Below are 15,084 nucleotides of genomic sequence, written 5' to 3' on the forward strand. Positions count from 1 at the left end.
TTACTGTTGTCACATTACAAAGATGTGTATTTTCAGCCATTTTCTGGCTACTTCTTTCCACATATTTTTCAGCAGGAAATACCCAGACATACACACATTTTAGGATCTGCCCTCAGATTGCATTAATGAGGGAATTTTAGTCAGCATGCAGCAGCCTATAATCTATTCTAGAATACCTGCTATTGGTGAGGCGAGAGCAGCCATAGTAACAAGCAGCAATTAGTGTCCTGCCTTTTTGTCAAATAAAAAATAAATGCCACTAACCACCAACTGCACTGTGTAATTATTTGACGGTGTATTTGAATTATTATTATTGAAATGGATGATGATGAAATACCAACCAAATCATGATCTAAACACATACACACACCACCCCCACCCCCACCCCCATTAACAACAATAATAACGATTATCTGAGTTATTGAGGGTGGAGGGGTCTACTTTATGTTAAAATTCACTGCCAAGGAATCTGAGTTGCATTCTATTTTAAAACTTGTGATAATCAGCCACAGATGGTTTTGCATGAAGCTGTGCTGTATTTGTAGCAAGGGAAGACTTTTTTTCCAGGTGTGAAATAGATAATAGGCTTTTAAATGGCAATTTATTCTAAACGAAATGCCGTGAACAAACAAAGGAACACAGTTAGATGCTCCTTATAGGGATAATTCAAAATAAAGTGGATTTTGTGCATTTTCATTAGATTAAAAGCTCTACAGGAGCCCCATTCCATTTCCCCTTGTCAGTATCTGTGTTCCAAGTACAAAAACAGAAAAAAATACCATTTATTATTTTGGGTACGCTATTTTCGTAGAGAATGGGGGCACTAATATGCTATAACTTGTACCTCTGTGATATAACACAATTCCATACAGCTGATGTTAGGGGTATATTTGACTTGGAATTTCAGAGTGCGGTGAAAGTTCATCCATTTAGAATATCTTGCATAATATAGTAAAAAATTGCAAGTGCTTTTACCCCTCATCACAGCTTCAATAAGCACACAGTTCAAATGTCCCCAAATGACTAATGGCCATTGTCTTATTTTTTGACTTCCCATTTTCTTCATAAAGAAAAAAGATTTCAGTGTCTTATGCAATGATTTTTTTTCTTCTACAACTGTTAACTGAAATGGATGCACCATTTTATTGGTAGATTCTAGGATGGGAGAATCAGGGACATCTGAGTGCACCATGATTCTCTGAACTCCACTTTGTAGCTAGGTCTCACTCCTGTTCTTGTTCGCAACCTGTTTTTTTTCTTTTTGTTCAAATGGGAAACATGCACATTTTTCAAAGGTGCACACTTTCCCCCATTGACCAAAGCATGAAAATGTGTATTTTTTAGGGATGTATGAATCCCTTACCTTGTTCTGTGTGGGGTCATTCACGGTGTGTGGGGGTGCTCCATTCCTCCCCCTGAAATTCTCCTCAGCTCGGTCCGCTTCACAGTGATTCCGCGGAGCCACCAGCCAGGGCCACCTGCAGCCACTGGGCTGCGCAGGGATGCAAATGGCAGCCGCCGTAGCTGCCACCATTTGCGTCCCTGTATTTTGCCGTGATAGGCTACATATATATTTACGTAGCCTATCACGTCCTCCATAGGGACACAAATGGAGTCCCTGCGTTAGCCGTAATAGGCTATGTAAATACTTACGTAGCCTATCACGGCCATTTGATGGGATGCGAATGGTGGCCGCAGATGTGGCCGCCATTCACGGAGCACCAGACGGCCAACACAAGGTAGGCTCCGTTGTGGGCCCATTTTGTGGGGTGGCAGGGGGGGTTGCTTCATTCTGCCACAGATTCCGGGTGGGGCCAATTCACTGGAATTCAGCCTCCCTGGGATCCGTGGCGGAATTCTCTGACATCCCCAGTTATTTTTAATGGACATTTTAAAGTGCATATCTTCCAAAATATCTTTGTTTGTTTGTTTTTTTAAAAAATGCAATTGCAAGTTTGGGGGCTTGCAAACCTTTTTTTGAAAAAAAAATACTCTCCGTTCATGTTAGCATTCGGGATTGTGAACAGGGCAAATCTGAATGATTGGCAAACTGAAATTATATTCTCATACATCCCTAATAGAATCTCATGGTTTGCCACTAAATGAGTTTGCAAACTTAGGAGACCATCACACAGTATACCATGTAGGAACTGAGTAGCTATGGGACAAAACCTCTAGCCCTAAAACAAATGTGAAAAATCTGTTCATTGCTTGTTTTTACATAATTTGTCTCAAAGTACTCCGGTCTTTAGAGCATACTAAAATGGCTGTTCCCAACCTAGGAGTATTAAGTAACACTGCTTATTCTGTATGACACCCACAATTTAGTTAGGGCACTTCAGACAATGGCATTGTATTTGTGCAATGGTCATTGTGCCAATTCCTAAACACTCTCTTGTTAGCTCAATTACCAGTTGCTCATGTATTAAGAAAGGCTTCTTCATGTGATGTAATTTCCATTGCTAAGCTGCAGTTACATCTTTGAAGATACTCTCTCAACTGTCTTTTGTGCTATTATGATAAATACAGTGGACATAGCTTATTATCCCACACATACACTGCATCCCCCCTCCCATGCTTGGAGAATGAGAGAATGTTCATCTTTATTAGGTGACATTTAAGTGCTTCTAATGTCTAGCAAACCTAGTCCATGCATATGTATTGCTTCATTTTGTCAGTTCCTCAATACTGCAGGTCAAAAAGGAGAGTCTTAAATGCACCATTTTACTGTCCCATGTTCTTTTGTCTGACAACACACATTTCAAATATCCATGATTATTTGTACATATGATATACAAAAAACAAAAAAAGTGAAAGACAACTCTTTCTCCTGCCCTTTTTCTAAGTATTCTGTTTCCAGCACAGCAAAGCTTTTATAAGTGCAATCCTATAGGATAGACACTCATAGGAGAGAGGGCTCTGTTCTTGGAGCCCTCTGTCCTGTCCACCCTAAGCATTGTCAGCAAGAGCCTGGTGGGGTTGTAGGAATAACAGAGGCTTTTTCGTTCCTATTCCTTCTTAAAAGCAATTAAAGTTAGGTGGGCTTCTGAGCCTGCTTAACTCATCTACCTTGCTGAGGGCAAGGGCAAAAGCTGAAAGGCTTGTGGAACCAGTGGATCCACCATCTCTCTTCTCTCCATTGGCATGCCCCCTCCTTCCCTCTCTATCCTCTTCCCAAGGTCAGAACTCAGACCCCAGGAGAGGAGCTGCCATGGAGCTTTCCACTGTGGCAGGGAGGGGCTGGAGGGCTGGGAGGAGATCCATAGGCAGCTCTCCTTCTCCAAAGTTGGAGCTCTGTCTTTGGCCTTGGAGGAGAACTGCAGCATCCTATAGTTCCACAGATGCTCTCCAAGAATATTATTATCAGTGATCATGAATATGTTTAAAAATGTAAGATGGGATTACTGTCTGAGTCTTCTCATTGCATTGTAGAAAACAAAGCCTGGGTGAGGCAAACCCTATAAGTTCTAGTCGGAAAATAATCTGGGCCTTCTGGGTTATTTTGTTGGGCATAAACAAGTAATCTAGACTCTGGACTACTTGCTAAACCAGGATTGGCTGCCAACAGCGGTCAATGGTTATTTTGATCTGTGCTGGCATGCAAGACTTGGCTAGGGAGTGGTCAGAAATGCTCTCATTACTGCTGGCTCTACAAAGGAGGGAAAGGCTTTCTTACCTCGTTCTTTGATGTCTTTTACAATGATGTGGGTTTTCCAGGAAATTTGGAACTGGATTTTTTTTCCAATGCAGATTAGTTTTATTTGCATTGGAACATCTGTATACAGAAATTTTCAGTTGCCATCAGAAATTTTTCCAATGAAAATTAGATTAGTTTACATATCTGCATAGGAAAAATGCATAGGGAAATTTCCTAAGGGAGATCTAATTTAGCACATTTATTTACTTGTATTCAGTAAAAAAAAGCTTTACCACATGTTAATGCTGAGTCCCAATATGCCACAAGTATTTGACACGAAATATTTGAAGGGGGAAAAAATAAATACAGCACACTTAATATAGCTTAAATGCACTGTGCCAAAAATTTCTCCCACATTTTTTTTCAACTATTCTCATTCAGTTTGGTAGAAGAGAAATTGCTTTCGAAAAGAAATTCAATGGTGAAGAATTTTTGGAGAAATTCTCATGGGATGGGTTTCTCAGGGTTACCGTACTTAGGAGGTGGTTGGGGAGTGAGCACAAGTGTCCTGTTTTTCATTGTACAATCATCTCTCTGGCCGCCTGTAGCCTCTTTAGCTTCCCACACTTCAATTGATGCTCAGCTGAAGGTGCCATGAGGTAATTCCTCTCGTAAGGCTTTTTCAGATCAGGACATGCAGGCAGCCTGGGAGGCTAGCTGTGATCTGGTAAACTAAAAACACCACAAAAATAAACTATAAAGCATCCTGAATGAGGCAGAAAAATAGAAGGGGGGTCCCTCCCCGCTTGGGGGGGGGACTTTCAGGAAATTGGAGGACAAATTTTGGCACAACACTGCCCTTGCCTGCATTGTAGTGGATGCAAACTGGGGGCCAGCCTGACAAGACAGTTGCTGCTGTTGCAGCATAACCCCCCTCATCCTTACCAAAGAAGAAAGAAGCTGTGCTACATGCCCTGCCAATGGGGAGCCCTGCCTGGGAGAAACGGTTGAGAATTTCTCCTCCCCCTGGAGAAATTTGGTGAAATTGTCTCCCAACTTTCTCTGCCCAGAAGTAAGGAGAAGAATTTCAAGAGGCCCTTTGTGCACAGCTGTACTGATATAACATAGACATTTCTATTGGAATTCTTGCACGTATTTAAAGACAATAGCATGTAGTTCCCTTTAGGGATGTACGAAAGTCATTTACCTTTTCGCAGAGGTGATTCGTGGTGGGGGGGAGGTGCTTCGCTTCTCCCCCTGAAGTTCAGGCGAGGGGGGGGAAGGCGCCCTGCCTCGCCCGGCCGAAATTCAGGCCGGGGAGAAGCGCCCTGTCTCCCCGGCCGCGAAAGAAAAAGTGAAAAAAAACAAAAAACCCCGTGATAGGCTACGTAATGATTAACATAGCCTATCACAGCTAGATTTCCAAAGTCAGCCATGATAGGCTACGTTAATCGTCACGTAGCCTATCACGGGTGACTTTGGGGGGAAAAAAAAGCGCGTACGCAAATGGCGGCGGCCCATGGGCGCCGCCATTTGCGTTCCTTATTTTGGCACGTCTAGTCTACGTAAAGATTTACGTAGACTACAGCGAAAATAAGGACAACACAAATAGTGTTCCCTTATTTTCGCCGTAGTCTACGTAAATCTTTACCTAGACTAGATGTGCCAAAATAAGGAACGCAAATGGCGGTGCCCATGGGCCGCTGCCATTTGCGTACATGCTTTTTTTTTCCAAAGTCACCCATGATAGGCTACATGACGATTTATGTAGCCTATCACGGCTGACTTTGGAAATCTAGCCATGATAGGCTACGTAAATCATCACGTAGCCTATCACGGGTGTGTGTTTTTGTTTATGTTTTTACTTTTTTATTTTGTGATGGCGGCGGCGGCAGCCCGTCAGGAGACCGGCCGCTGCCCCCGCCCCCGCCGAAACGCCGCCGAAACGCCACCGGGACCCACCGCCGAGAGGGACATTCGGCCACGGTAAGTCCCATTCCGGGGGGGCGGGGGGCCGGCGGAGAATTTCCCCAACACTTTTGGGGGGCTAAATGCCTCGGCGCTCGGCCTCCCGAAGGTTCATGGAGAAATTCTCCGCCATCCCTAGTTCCCTTACATTATTTAAATTTAAGGAGAAAAAGGTAGTGAAAATGTTGACGAATTCATTTTAGCAACCCAAAGAGCTGTGCATGATATGCTTACAACCACTCATCTATTCCAAGGGAGTTCAACACTCTTCCACTAATATCATTGGGGCACCTTCAGTTTCGCTCTCACTACTTATTAGTTCCATTTCACTCTGAGTTATTTAGGGCAGAATTCTATGCATGTTTAGACAGAAGAAAGTCCTACCATTCCCAGCATTCCCCAGCCAGCCATGCTGGCTGGGGAATGCTGGGAGTTGGGGGCCTTTTTTCTGTCTAAACATGCATAGGATTGTGCCCTAATGTAATGTGTGCTTTAGCCCTGTATTGTGGTCAGAATGTAGATAGGTCAAGGAAGGAACAGAGTAGGATGGAGATGGGATGCAAATCCTTGCTTTTGCTCCAGGCTGCCTGATCAAGCTTACACTTAGGGTAGAGCTTGGAATTTTTGCAAAGTGCATGAAAGGTAATGGTGGCACCAAGGTTTCAGCACATGCTGGCTGGGAAATACTGGGAGTTGTAGGACTTTTTTCTGTTTAAACATGCATACGATTGTGCCCTTATTTATTTATTACATTTCTATACCTCCCAATAGCCGAAGCACTCTGAGCAGTTCACAACAATTATATGTATATGAATTGAAACATATTATTTAACACAAATGAAACTATTATTTCAATGACATATATGAATTCTCTTGCATAATTGCTATGGGTAATCATCTGAAAAAAAATAATTACAACTTTGAAACTTCCAAGTTTGCCTAATATTGTATTTGCAGTTGGCATACATTCATATTTTCTAATAAACTTATGAGATGGAAAAAAAATTTGGGGGGGAAATAAAGCATTGTTGAGGGAGAGGGATTGCCTCATATTACTCATCTACTAAATTAATCCAGTGGGATGTCCATCTAAACAATAAAGTATCCCTAGGTGATTTTCAAAACAGAACTGACAAGATACACCCATCTGTACTGCCAGTCTATATAAACAACTGTTTCAACAAGGTCACTCACACCAAAGTCACCAAGTAAGAGCTCAGGGAACATGTTGCTGAAGATATATTCATGTATCTGTGCCTTTGGCAGGAATGATTACTGGGATGCCATCAAAGTTCCAATAGTAGACTGAACAAACCTACATTTCAGGTAAAATATTGTCATTGCTCATTCAGTCCTTATAACATGGCAGAAAGTAGATCTCCAGATGTTTTGGACTTCAACTCCCAGAAGCCCCTTCCAGCATGGCTAATGGTTAGTAATGCTGAGAGTTGAAGTCTAAAACATCTGGAGATGGACTTTCTCCCCACCTCTGCCTTATAACTTCACATCTTGTCATATGATAATACCACTATTATAGATGAAATGTCACTTATAGCTATTTGTTTAGTTTTTTATTCACTAACTAATTTTTAAAGACCTAACCTAAACAGTGTTTTATTTGGGGGGGCAAGTGGAGATTGCTTAGGGACCTGGAGAATGTTAAAGGACTGAAATATGCTATGCCTAGTGAACTGGATTTTTTTTTTAAAAAAAGGGGGTTTGGGGCTAAATGGCAGTTCAAAGAATCCCAGCTAGGTGATATATAAAACTTCAATACAATTTTATTTTAGGCACGGCTGCACAAAGAAGTATTCTCTAAGCTACTTACTCTTGAAAAAAAACCAATTGTTCCAATGCTGAGTTCTTCTGAATGAGTGCCAGCAAGTTTGATGTACTGCATCACTTCTCATTTCATGCTATTTAGAAGAGCTTTTGTTTTCAGAAGTAAAGTAAAAGTACAAAATACGCCCTTCTCCACAGTTGATGGACCTGAATTCGGGAAGAGCTCTATGATATTTAGAACAGAACTTCAAAATTAGGGATGGTGCCAGTGCACGATTCCATCCAGGAATCCAGCGGAACCCCCCACCTGCCTGCCCACACCCCCGAGCCCCACTCGCCGAGCCCCTGATCCCTCTCACCCCCTGCTTGCACTCGGCAACAGGCCTGCACTCACCCCAGCAACCTCATCATGCTCTGTGGTTGCCATTGTTTGAAAAATAAAATGGCTATCGCAAAAATGTGCATATTTCCGTATATGTGAAAATGTGCATCTCTGCAAATGTACACATTTGCATATGTGTGAAAATGCGCATTTTGTGAAAATGTGCATTTTCACAATTGCAATTTTATTTTTCAAGAAATGGTCACTGCGGAGCTTGATGGGCCCACTGAGGTGAGTACAGGCTGCTCACCAAGCATCGGAGGGGCTTGAGCATGGTCCAGGGACTGGCAAGCAAGGGCAGGCGCTGGGCTGGCACCCAGAGAACCTGGATGGGGGTGGGTTCACACATCCCTACCCAAAATTGGGCAGAAACAACTTCCACCAGTGGAGCTTCCACTTGCAGAAGTTGCTTGTTGTCAAGTTTCAGAGATCCCTCCTTCCCCCTCAGCTATCCATGCCACACCCTTCCCCCTTTCAGATGGGTTCCCCAACACCCAGGAGAAACTTTTCATAAGAACATAAGAAAAGCCCCGCTGGATCAGACCAAGGGTCCATCTAATCCAGCATTCTGTTCACACAGTGGCCAACCAGCTGTTGACTGGGAATCCACAAGCAGGACATGAGGGCAACAGCACTCTCCCACCCATGTTCCCCAGGAACTGGTTACATAGACTCACTGCCTTTGGTACTTTTCAGGGGGGTGCGAGGGGCTACAAAGGAGAAGAAGGGGCTTCTGCTTGCCTCATTATGCATACTTTTCTCTGGGTCCAACCCAATGACTGCTTTTTCATCCTTCCTGATTAGTCACATGGTTGATCCCAGCCAATCAGGGAATATACAGTAAATATGGTTATTAGCTAATCAGATGCAGCTATGCTGTATTGTCCCCAAGGGCAATGTAGATGAATAACTGTCAGGGTGGAAACTGAGCCCATAGAGCCCCAGAGCAGTTCTGATTCTGAGGAAGAGCAACAACCCGTGGGAGGGGAGCCTGCTCGTCTTTCAGAGGTGCAGCTGCAGGGAGAGATTCCTCCTGCCAGCATTCCTGGGATAGATAGTGACCCTGGCAACGACAGAGCAGGGGATGGGGCCTTGCTGGACGCTCAGCACAGACGCAGGGAGCGGCGCCAGATGGAGGGCACCAAGAGGAGGCGCTCTGCTTGCTTGGCGCTAAAACAACGGTCGCGTCCCGAGGACCCAAGGGTAAGAGGGAGGACCTCTCCCTAGCCCATAAGTTCAGAGTCTTCCTGCCCTCCTCCTTCAAACGGGGACCGACTGCCTTACCTGGAGCTTAGGCTACTCTGCTAACTACCCCAGTGCAGTTCCTTGCTTAGTCACTGGTGATTAGCATCTGAAAGAGTAATTAAGTTGTAAAAGGAATAAAGCCTTGGAAAGAATCCTTTTCGCTTGTGTCTTGAGTTGGCTATTGGAGGGGACTGTAAGAGGCAGCAAGGGCGCTCCTGACAATGACTAAGAGTCTTATGGCTCCTTAAAGACTAATACATTTATTATGGCATAAGCTTTCATGAACTGTAGTCTACTTCTGTTAGTCTTTAAGGTGCCCTGTTGTTTTTCCTGCAACAGACTAACACAATTAATGCTGGAAGTAGATAAATAAGCAAACATTTGATTTCCTCATAGAATGGTGAAAATTGCCCAAAACATTTACAAAAACTGATTCAAATATAGGATTAGATTTGGTCATATAGCACCCCAAAGACATTACCTTTCCTTCCGAAATTACATCAGCAACTCACTTTGCTCTCTCTGTAGGAAACTTTCAGCTACCTTTCTGTTCTGTTTCCATACTTCTACCCCCACATACATTTGTATAATAAAGAAACACCACCTCTCCTCACCCTTATACAAATCGATGAGGTCACCACACTCACCATACTCATGTACAGTTCATCTCAAGCACAATATTGTAGAGTTAGAAATGGTTCAGGAAAGGACAACTGACGTTACTGGAGAGCTAGAGAACATCCCCAATGAGGGAAGACTATAAAGTTTGGGGTTTAAAATTTTGCAGGAGGGTCCATGACTCAGTGGTAGAAAATATGCTTGGCATGCAGAAGGCCCCAGGTTCGATCCCCGGCATCTCCAGGTAGGGCTGGGAAAACTCCTGCCTGGAATCCTGGAGAGCCGCTGCTGCCAGTCAGTGTTGACAATACTGGGCTAAATGGATCAAAAGTCTGACTCAATGTAAGGCAGCTCCTTAGGTTCCTATAGTATAGAAGGGGGAAGGTGAGTAAATGCAGACATGATAGAGGTGTATACATTTATGCATGGTGTGGAGAAAGCAAACAGAGAAATGTTTTTCTTCCTCTCTCATAATACTAGAACCTGAGGTCAGCCAATGAAGCTGATTGGTGGGAAATTTGGGATGGACAAAAGGAAGTACTTCATGTGCAATGCGTACTTTGCTTATGGAATTTACTGCCACAAGATGTGGTGATGACCTCTAGCTTATATGAATTTAAAAGAAGTTTAGATAAATTCAATGGAGGATATAAGATATAAATGGCTACTAATCGTCATGGCTATAACCTCTCTCCAGGTTGAGAGGCAATATTAGAGCTGTGCGCAGATGGCCTCTCAAAATTCTCCAGCCTATTTGTGGGCAGAGAAACTGGGGGGACAATTTCACCAAATTTCTCCTAGAGGAGGAGAAATTCTCCAACAGTTTCTCACAGATAGGGCTCCCTATTGGCAGGGGTCATAGCACAGGTTCTTTTTTTCCCCTAAGGGTTTTGGGTTTATTGCACTGCTCCTGCAAGTGGCAACAGCATCAACTGTGTTGAGGCTTCCACTTTTTTGAGGTAGAATTTTGAATTTCTTTGGTGGTACTTTTGAGCTTACCTAATCAGTGTGAAGTGGCCGAGAGTGCTGTGTATGTTTTCTCTCTCTAATACACATCTTCCCATTGCTCTGCAGCCTCCCAGGGCACCTGTCCTTTCTGAACTGTAAAATCCCCAGGGGGGCAATTACCTCATGATGTCTTCCTCAGGATGGCTTTAAGTTAAGTATGGGAAGCTAAGGAGGCTACAGGCTGCCACAGAGATTACTGTATGATGGCAGACAGGACACTCATGCACACTCCTCAGCCACCTCGTAAGTAAGGTAAGCCCAAGAACCCCAAACCTAACCCATGAGAATGTCTCTACAATTTCTTCTTCTTTGAATTTTTTTTCAAAAGCAATTTATTTTCTATCAAATTGAATGAGGATGGTCAAAAAAAATGTGGGAGACGTTTTTGGCACAGCACTAGGCAATATGCTCCTGAGTATTCATTGCTATGGAACAATAACAGGAAAGGGTTATTCTCTTCATGTCCTCCTTGTGGACGTCTCATAGGCATCTGGTTGGCCACTGTGGGAAACAGACTGCTGGACTAGATAAGCCTTTGGTCTGATCCAGCAGGGCTCTCCTTACATTCTTATATTTCTAAAAATTTAAAAAGAAAAATTATGCTGAGTGCTTTGTATTGCTCCCAGCATATTGTTTTTACCCTTAAGCACAATGGAAACCTGATCCTAAGCATAACTGCTTGATCTAGAGCTCCAAAGAACTCTAATATGCCAACCCAAACAGCTGAACAACTTTTGGTTGGTTGGAATATGCACACAATTCATTTAACTTCAGTCCGAGGGTCATCCACAGATTGTGCGGAGGACTGGGTATACGCTGGAGGGTTCACATGATCATTACATTATGACCCCTCTTTTTCCATAGCCAAAAATTAAGAAAAAATATGTGACTGAATCTTCAGAACAGTTGCCAAGTATGGGCTTTTTGTCTGCATGTTGACTAAACAAAAATCCTTGGTTAAGTTTCCTAGGGACAATTTGAAAATGGCACAGCATGGTCATAAAATATTACATCAGCTGCATAATAAAAACCACATTCCTTATTCCAGCCAAGATATCACTACAGAATAATAGATCATGACTGCTGACATTCCCCAAGATAACACCTAATCTAACAAGCCTATTCACAAAGCTTTGTTGTCCATATCAGTTCATCTTTCCTCCTGGGTCAATTATGCTGTTTGTATTCAAATAAATCCCTTAATCAAATCCTTTCATAGTTTCTGCCAGCCAGGAGGATATTTATCACATAAATGTAATTGAGGTATCTTTGTTTTAGAGCTGCATACTCTAATGGTACGTTGCCACACCAGAACATTAATGCATATGTATGTATCCAAAGAACCTTCTTATTGGTGTTCAAAAATGCCATGCCATCTCCTCCTCACCTCTTAGTAGATACTTACAAAGGAATCATATTCTCATTATACTGATAAAACATACATCTCCCAGACGTATGACAGAACAATGTAATGGAGATTCCATTACACAGGTTATTAAATGTGCTTCCCTCAAAAACAGCTGGAATTTGAAAGGAAATGCTGTTGTAGTTAGGTGAGAGAGCAAAGCTGACCTGTTTGTAACAACAATAAACAACAACAGCAACTTGTAAACAACAGGTTACAATTCAGGGAAACCTTTCCTAATCTGGCACCCTTCAAATGTGTTCAACTGCAATTCCCAGCTATGCTAGCCAGGGATTATGGGAGTTGCTGTTCAATACATCTGGAACATGCCAGGTTGGGGAAGTCTGATTCAGGGGATTATTTCCAAAGCAAAAGAGAGGTGTGATGTTCCCATCTGAGGTTCCACCTTTTCCCCAGCCTCCACCTCTTAAACTGAGAATCAAAACCCTCAGGAATGCCTGATTTCACTTTGGGACAGCTGTCCCACAAGCTTCACCGTTTTTACCCTCTCTGCATTCCAGAGAAACTCAATATGCTCTGCTGGTTCTCTCAACCCACTACAGGAGAAGTAACAAGGATGATATAGGTATAATACAGGTAGCATAAAATCAAATACCACATGGGAATTTTAAAAACAAAAAAATAAAAAATTATTTAAAACTTGAAAAGTTATAAGTTCTTATCATTCATTAATACTTGGTTCTAACTTCCCTACCTACGCTGTTGTTGTTTATTTGTTCAGTCGCTTCCGACTCTTTGTGACTTCATGGACCAGCCCACGCCAGAGCTTCCTGTCAGCCGTCGCCACCCCCAGCTCCCCCAAGGTCGAGTCCGTCACCTCCAGAATATCATCCATCCATCTTGCCCTTGGTCGGCCCCTCTTCCTTTTGCCTTCCGCTTTCCCTAGCATCAGCATCTTCTCCAGCCAGGGTATCCTGTCTTCTCATGATGTGGCCAAAGTACTTCAGTTTTGCCTTTACTACTCTACCCCGCTAAAATCCCACACACAAACCCCACTACCTAGATGTTGCGTCTTCAATCCATAAACGCTATCTGACTTCTCATTGTTGGTTCATTCCTTATATAACCTCAGAATCCTCACACACATACAGGCCCCTCCAGCTTTTCACTCTGGCATACTATTAACCCTATCTCACCTGGGTTACATTTAACAATATAAAAGCATACATAACAAAACAGCCAGATGTTACAAGGGGTCCCATGTTAATGCCCTTTGGAGGACATTGGAGGGACATTGGAGGACATTGGAGGGTAGGGTTGGTGATGCGGGTTCACACGATTAATGCAGTTCCACTGGTAGAGGCATTCAGATAAACTGCAGTAGATAAACTGCAGTAGATAAATCAGTAGATAAACTGCATGATTAATGCAGTTCCATTGGTAGAGGCATTCAGAGCACCGTCTGGTCCAGTTTTATTGGATGAGTTTCAGGTATTGAGGCCTGAGGATGAGGACAAGGTGCTTGGTCAAGTCCGATTGACCACTTGTGTGCTTGACCCTTGCCCTTCATGGCTTATTAAATCAAACAAGGAGGGGATGTCTGGCTGGGTCCAGGAGGTTGTAAATTCCTCCTTGAGAGAGGGGGTAGTGCCGGCCTCTTTAAAAGAGGCAGTAATTAGACCACTCCTGAAAAAGCCTAACCTGGACCCGGAGGATGTTAACAATTATAGGCCAGTGACCAACATCCCCTTCCTGGGCAAGGTGCTTGAGCAGGTGGTTACAGGACAGCTCCAGGCACTCTTGAATGAAACAGATTATCTAGATCCATTTCAATCAGGCTTCAGGCCTGGTTTTGGAACGGAAACTGCCTTGGTCGCCCTGTGGGATGACCTCTGCCAGAGAGGGACAGGGGGAGTGTGACACTGTTGATTCTCCTGGACCTCTCAGCGGCTTTCGATACCATCGACCATGGCATCCTTCTGGATAGGTTGCCTGGGTTGGGAGTTGGAGGCACTGCACTGCAGTGGTTCCGCTCCTACTTGGATGGCCAATTCCAGAAGGTGGAACTGGGGGATTATTGCTCTGTGAATTGGCAATTGTGCCATGGGGTTCCACAGGGCTCTATTTTATCCCCCATGCTGTTTAACATCTACATGAAACTAGGGTTGGCGGAGAATTTCTCCCCGAAACTTCTGGGGGGCCGAATGCCAACGTGTTTGGCCTCCCGAACAAGTTTCGGGGAGAAATCCTCCGCACCCCCCCCCGCCCCCCGCACCCACCGCGGGACGGGACTTACCTTCGCCGAATGTCCCTCCCAGCGGCGGGTCCGGCCGGCGGTTCGGCAGGTGTTCGAGCGGGGTGGGAGCGGCAGCCGGTCTTTTGACCGGCTGCCGCCGCCGCCATTGCAATGAAAGAAAAAAAAAAAGCCCCCTGATAGGCTACGTGACGATTCACGTAGCCTATCACGGCTAGATTTGCAAAGTCAGCCGTGATAGGCTACGTCAATCGTCACGTAGCCTATCACGGGTGACTTCAAAAAAAAAAAAAAAGTGTGTACGGATAATGGTGGCCCCCATAGGGAGCCGCCATTCCCGTTCCTTATTTGGTCGCTGTAGTCTACGTAAAGATTTACGTAGACTACGGCGAAAATAAGGGCAACGCTATGGGGGCCGCCATTAGCGTACACACTTTTTTTTTTTTTAAAGTCAGAGCTCTTCTGACACTGCTGGATTCTTAACATTACTAGTGCAAATCCCATGTCACCATGGGGGCTAGTAGACTGAGATAGTGATGGCAGAGAATTCCACCACAGACTAGGGATGGCGGAGAATTTCTCCCCGAAACTTTGGGGGGCCAAACACCAACGTGTTCGGCCCCCCGAACAAGTTTCGGGGAGAAATCCTCCGCACCCCCCCGCCCCCCGCACCCCCCCACGGGACAGGACTTACCTTCGCCGAATGTCCCTCCCGGCAGCGGGTCCGGCCGGCGGTTCGGCGGGTGTTCGTGCGGGGCGGGAGCGGCAGCCGGTCTTTCGACTGGCTGCCGCCCCTGCCATTCCAATAAAAGAAAAAAAAAACG

The sequence above is a fragment of the Heloderma suspectum genome, chromosome 5 (assembly GCF_057233095.1).
Source record: "Heloderma suspectum isolate Gila_16-S chromosome 5, 16-S_ref, whole genome shotgun sequence".
Classification (NCBI taxonomy): Eukaryota; Metazoa; Chordata; class Lepidosauria; order Squamata; family Helodermatidae; genus Heloderma; species Heloderma suspectum.